Source organism: Gavialis gangeticus, unplaced genomic scaffold (genome assembly GCF_001723915.1).
Source record: "Gavialis gangeticus isolate Ggan-Ray unplaced genomic scaffold, GavGan_comp1, whole genome shotgun sequence".
NCBI lineage: Eukaryota > Metazoa > Chordata > Crocodylia > Gavialidae > Gavialis > Gavialis gangeticus.
In genome coordinates, this window is record NW_017729014.1 from 21,433,931 (window position 1) to 21,440,611 (window position 6,681).

At 51.2% G+C, this 6,681-nt stretch overlaps 1 protein-coding gene across 1 annotated transcript in view; it reads left to right on the forward strand.

Annotated features, from left to right (window-relative positions):
* The first annotated feature begins 6,127 nt into the window (after positions 1–6,127).
* The window catches only part of FBXO42 (F-box protein 42), an 81,686-nt gene continuing 81,132 nt past the window's right edge, over positions 6,128–6,681 (forward strand). The window contains exon 1 of the mRNA XM_019511963.1: positions 6,128–6,198. The gene's annotated coding sequence lies outside the window, so the exon portion shown is untranslated. The remainder of the gene's footprint in view (positions 6,199–6,681) is intronic.

Below are 6,681 nucleotides of genomic sequence, written 5' to 3' on the forward strand. Positions count from 1 at the left end.
CAGAAAATTCAGGGTGGAAGGGATGTCAGGAGGTCACATCTACTCCAGCTCCCTGCTCAAATCAGGACCGGACCAGCCCCAGCCCCAGCTACATCAACCTAGCCAGGGCTTTGTCTAGCTAGGTCTTTAAAACCGCCAGGAACACGCATGTCAGGTCGTAGAATGACAGAAAATTCAGAGTGGGAAGGGATCTCAGGAGGTCACATCTAATCCAACCCCCTGCTCAAGGCAGGACCAGCCCAAAATAGATCATCCCTGCCAAAGCTTCGTCTACCTGGATCTTTAAAACCTCCATGGATGGAGACTCCACCACCTCTCTGGGCAGCCTGTTCTACTGCTTCACCATCCTCCTGAGAAAGTTTTTTCTAATATCTTCTTCCTACATCACACATCATAGAGGGGCGAGGCTGGAAAGGCTCTCCAGATCAGTCAGCAGGCTGGTTGCAAGTAGATGCATGTCAGCTACGGACGCTCAGAATCTGTGCAAACGCACGCATTTCCATGAGGGGGTTCAGCTGGAGACACATATGTTGCTGCTCTGGTTACAGCCAACCAGAATCTGTAAGCACACACATTGCCAGGTCAGGTCTAGGCACCCAGACCCCAGGAATATGCATGAAAATGCTGAGAAGGGCCTTTGGAGCAGCTGAAGCTTCATGTAGGGCCAATGTTTTTATACTCTAGGACAGGGGTTGTCAACGGAGGGTACGTGTACCCCCGAGGGTACTTGAGAAGGCCCTAGGGGGTGTGGGCAGGCGGGGACGGAGTGCTGCCATCCTGCACAAGTGCAGCCCATCCGGCTGGATGCAGGGGAAGTTCAATTTAAGATAGGCACACAAAACCACCCATATTTCAACAGGCAGCTGACCTATGCTGTAATTTTCTCTATTATAAGCTCCTTCCTTTCCTTTTTCAAGCTTAAGCTCTAAGTGATGCAAGGGCTACAAATCCATGTCACTGACAACGAACAGTAGCACCAGAGCCTTGAAATCTAGACTAGAGATCCTGCCTGCCATAAGAATGAAGGAGAAAACACAGACTGACTCAGTGCATTGTAAAGTCTGTATAAATAGCTCTTCTCCCGAACTCCCTGGATACTCACCTCAGCCAATAAATTGCTCTTCACTGAATCATGCTTTCGACAGACACCGCTTTCTTGAGAGCACAGCAACTTATTGTAAACACTGTTTGCCTGACTGTCCCTTGTAAGTGTCACTTATGCTAAGAAATTAGAAGAATTTGGTTTGCCTGTAGTTATACATTTTGTGCTGTGAGCCTCCATCATTTCTCATAACCTGTGCAGAACTGGGCTAGGTCAGTACTCGGATCAGAGACACCTGCAGAGCTCGCAAGCCTGGCATAATGGGGCTGGTAATTCAGTAGACGGCAAGTGCTGTTCAGTGAGCCTGCCATGATCAAATGCCCCAGCCTATTCCAAAAGAGGTGCTGTTTCTCTTTCAGGCAAGTCACACTAACTATTAGGGGTTGCCGCAGTTAACAAGACCAGTCTGTATGGGCAGAAGTGAAACCAGTGTCTAGGCCCAATTTCAGGCTGCTTTCCTAATTTCCTTGCTTTGCGCTCTAGAACAAAAGCACTGCAGTGCTAGGACAGGATAAGTTCCTACATGCATGAAGTACGTGGTGGTCAGCAGTGCTACTCCATCAACAGAAGGATAGTCTTGGCTGGTTGACAGAACTGAAGCAGTCTGCACCGCTCCTGGATCCAGCTAGCCCAGGTGCTTCACCCTGTGGCTACACTACTCCCTGTTCAGAAGGTAGCTTTTGGCACCCTCTTGATCCAGAACCAGTATGGCCACATTCATGCAGCGGCAGACAGCCGTGCATGACATCCTTTTAAAGCAGACACAGCAGGATGCTGCCTTGCCTTGTGGGTACATTTTGGGGTGAGCGATCCCCACAAAATGATACTTAATGATGTGGGAAGAATCCAGGATTCAGGTTTTTGCCACAAGCTTAATTTTTTACTAAGCATGATTTTTGTTACTGATAATCCTTTTTGGTTATTTGCCTAGCTTGACGGCATCAAAAACCTGTCCTAGCATCTCTGTCCTTTGCCATCAATAAAATAATTGTACCACAAAGACTGAGTCAGCAGCAGCTCCTCACCCCAAGCCTAGAAAATAATTAAACAAAGATTATATCAACCCAATCAATAACCCCCAGGCACACTGCTTTCTCTCTGAAGGGCCTGATTCAGATTCCACTGGTATCAGTTGAGCCGCACCTATTGACTTAAATGGGCTTTAGACTGCACTCTTTAGCCTTGGACTACCAGCTATAGAGGATCATGAGAAGTGTTAAATGCTACAAGCCCTTACTGCTTCTGTTTTCCAGACAGATAAATAAAGAAGCCAAGGGAGCTTGTATTTACTCTACTTCCCTCTGACAATGTTAAGGTGGTTATAAGATTTTAAACTCTTGGAAGAGTTTAAATGAACACAATGAGAGAGGGCTAGCAATCACATTTGTAGCAGCGCTGGGCACACAGCTCTGGGTAGAAGGCGGGGAGTGGAGGGTCTGAGTTTGCACAATGTTAAATGTCTTCTAGTCCCCGTGAAGCGCACATGGAATCGATTACTCAGTTCCTCACAGGATCAGGCCCTTTAAGCTCCAAAACCTGGTATAGCTTCTGTGCTGCCTGCCTAGGGGACAGAACATAACTCAAAGGCCCTTCTAGGTCTCTATTTGATGTTGCTCTTATCAGACGAGACTTTCTAGCGAGGGCTTGCAATTCAGGTACGACGAAGCTAAAATTGTCTTGACCCTTTAATCAGCCAACTAACGGTTTTGATGAATGTCACTGAGGACTTCTCAAAAGGAAAACCCACACACTGTTTCACCTGTATTTGTTACTGTGACTTGCGACTTCAGATCAACTCTTTGGATTCGTTTTAACTGGATGTATTCATTAATTTAAGACTTTAAAAGTGTCCAGAAATCCATTTCTCCTAGCAGTGTAAGAAGGCAAACATTCAGACAGCAATGGGAACTTAACCAGGCAGCTCAAAAACAATCTCCCTCCACTTCAAACCCCTTATTTCCCCACCATCAAAGGATGCTGAATGCAATTAGTATGATTTGCCAGCAGATGGCAGGTCTCTACAAACTCCGCCATAAAGAAGCAGCTGAATGCTCAGCGGTCTCCACAAAATGCATCTCCAATCAACTCCCTTGCTGATACCTGCCCTGCTGCGCTACTAGGTCTGTGCTCTGATCCCTATCCTCTGGGCTCTCAGACATGCCTAGTACTCTCGGTGCTATTCTTGTGCTCCTCAGGGATGATGAACCAATGAAGCCATCCAGCTACTGGGAAGGGAAGGAGACTGCAGAACAAAGCTACCTGCATCTCTTTTCAGCAGGATCCAGTGATGCCATCCATCAACGAGGAGCTTCCTGCAAATCTCAGCAGGGTTCAGAATAGCTGAACAGCCTTCAGCTGTACACACAGATATCGTAGGGAAAAGGCAGCCAGATACTACGGCAACTAAGACAGAAAGCAGGGGAAGAGGGCAGGGTGACCTGACCTCTCTTTGGTTTTGGGACCGTTGCCCACACTGACCTCACCAGGCAGCTTGACAGGGTGCAGAGGAAAAGGGTGCAGCATTCATTCATAGGGAGCTCAGCTCCAGCTACAACCTGAGGCTGCTTCTACCTATTTCCACTGTTGTTCTAGAGAAGGAAAAGAATTTGCGTGGCCTGGACCATAAATGGGCCTTAAACCCATAGCATTTTCTCCCTGAAGCTGAGATTAAGGACATGAAGGGCTTCCACCAATGTTATTCTATGTGGGACTTGATCCCCTCATTTCTGCCTTTGCCTCCACCCAGATCCCTTAAACCAAGATGAAGGAGGGCAGCTTCACTATCCAAATATTTCAGGCACAGGATCTCTTCCAATGACTAAGGGAAACCTCAAAAGCACCTAAGTGACCTGGGAACCTAGGTCCCATTTTCCAGGCTACTTAGGCACTCACACACCTATGTCACATTTGACCAAGATGCTTCTGAAAATGGAACATTGGCACCAAAGTCACTCAGACATTTTGAAAAACATTACCCTAAGACTCATACCTGCTTGGGGGGCGGGGAGGTTTGGCGTAAACAGGATCTGTCCAGGATACAGATAGTCTTGTGTTCATGCCAGATAACATCTATTCAGACTACACCGAACCACCCTTCTCATTTTAAAGGACCAGAAATTCACACGAGTTGTGAACTGAAGGTTAAGAAAACTTCATAACATTTCTCACCACAAATAAGACACACCAATCATGTTACCAGTAACATAAGGATTAAATACAGAAAGGAGGAGCAAAGGAAACATGAACTCTTCCCCCCCCAGTAATATGTTCACCTTAGAAACAGCACTGGAGAAGACTCACGCTACATCTTCCCTTCCTTCCTATCTGGGCGGGATTGCAGTGGTGGCGGGAGTGAAGGTTACACCCATGTTTCCATTCAAATCTGCTTTCCCCTGGTGGGCATTGCCTGCTCTACAGCCATTTGGGCTGGCATCAACAGGTCCAGGGGCAAACAACCCGGGCAACTGCCCAGGGGAGGGCCCCCCTTGCCTAAGTTAGGGCACATCTACATAGATTTCATAGATGTTAGGGCTGGAAGGGACCTTGTGAGATAGTTGGGTCTAGCCCCCTGCCCAAAGGGGCAGGAAGTCAGCTGGGGTCAGATCACCCAAAAGCGTTTGTTTGTTGGCAGTCCCTTGAAGTCAAGGATGACATCTGTCAGGCTTGATGGGTTCTCAGGTGACAGAGGAGAGCGATTCTGGATGCACATATTCTTCGGCAATGGAGGTATGTTGTTGTGTGGGGGAGTGGGATTCGCAGCCCCGGGTTGGTCTCCTTCCTCTGCCACCGCCATTCCGCCTCAGTATTGAGTCATTGGGCTTCAAAGTGGTGCACATCTTGGCGGACCAGGTGGCGCCGCACCAAATGGTCAGCATCTTGCTCCTTCCAGCCATTGGTGTCGATGCTTCTGTGCTTGAGGATGACCTTGAGTGCGTCTTTATACCGTTTCCTTTGGCCGCCCTTTGAGCGTTGGCCAATGGAGAGCTGGGAAAAGAGAATCTGGCGAGGGAGGCGGTTCTCGGCCATCTGGATGCAGTGGCCCATCCATTGGGGTTGATTTCGCAAGAGCAAGGCTTTGATGCTGGTGGACGCAGCTTCATGGACGATGCTCGCACTCATCTGGCGGTCCTCCTCTTCGATCCCCAGGACTCGACACAAGCACCGCTGGTGAAAGCTCTCAAGGGTCTTAATGTGGCGTCGGTTGATAGTCCAGGATTCACTGCAGTAGAGGAAGGTGGTCAGCACGACAGCCTTGACAACCAGGGCTTTGTCGACTTCCAAAGGTCTCTATTTCCAAAGACATGTTGTCGCAGCTTGAAGAAGGCGGCACTGGCACGGTGTTGGACTTCTTCACCGATGGTAGCTCATTGAGAGAGGTGGCTGCCAAGATACGGAAAGTATTCCACGTACTCCAGAGCAGCAGAGCAACATCCAGCGCAGGAGTGGGATGTGGAGGGGTCCAGGCTTCGGCCTCTGCTCGGGGACCCCCAGAATCCAAGGCCGGCTCTGGCTGAGGGGGTCCCGGGTTGGTTTCTGCCCAAAGAAGCGATGGCTCTTTCCAAGGCTCAGCTTGCTGCAGGCTGGAGAAATCCAGGGGGTTTCCGAGGGGGGAAATCCCTGAGGGCACATACGCTGGCTTGTCCCCTAGCAGAGGATGGGGATCAACGCTGTCCTGCGGAGATGCTCCCTTGTTTCGAAGAGAGGGGACTCAGGCAGAGCTCGTATCCATCCCCAGGGCAGGCCAAGCCCCTGCACAGGTGAAGCAGGTGTCTCCATCTCCTTCCCTCCAGAACGGCCCCTCCCAACATAACGACCGCCACTCCCCATTCGCTCGCCGTAGCTGACCTTCCCAACATGGCCGCCCACCCTCCCATTATGACGGCGGAAACCCCTCTCTTCTCAACGGACCTCCCCTACATGGCCGCCCAACTCTGCCCTCCCCAACATGGCGCTCGGCCTCACGTGACTCCCCCGCCCCGAGTCATGTGACTGGCCCCGGCAGGCGCCTGCGCAGCACCCCGCCTCCTCCCGGCCGGAGCCGCCGAGGCAAGATGGCTGCGGCCCGGGGCAGCCTGCGCTGAGCGCGGGGCGGGGAGGTGAGTCCCGGCGCGGGGGGCAGGCCTGGCCCCGTTTCCTGGGAAACCGGCACCGGGCCGGGAGTAAGGCCTGTGTCCACGGGGCGCCGGCGGGCTCCTGCCTGCAAGGGGAGGCCTGGCTGGATGCCACCCACCTTCTCCGCTGCCTGACTGAGGGGTGGTTTTGGGGCCTGCCTCAGCACCGCCTGCCTTCTCTTCATCTTCCCCGCTCCGGGTTTCTTTTCTTTTTTTTGCCAGGAGAGGTAAAAAAAAAAAAGCAACCCACTGCCTGCCCCCTCCGCCATGCCCGTGGCTGGCTGGCGGGCTGCTTTTTGTGGGGAAGGAGAGGCTTTGGGAGGCATGGCTGCCACCCCCAGGTGCATCCCTGGCTTCCCCAGGGCACTGGCAGGCTCCTCTCTGCCAAGGGGAGACTCCATTCCCCATCTGGCATCTCCCCAGCTGCCCGACGTGCTGCTGGGTTGGCTTATTTTTTTTTTTTTTTTT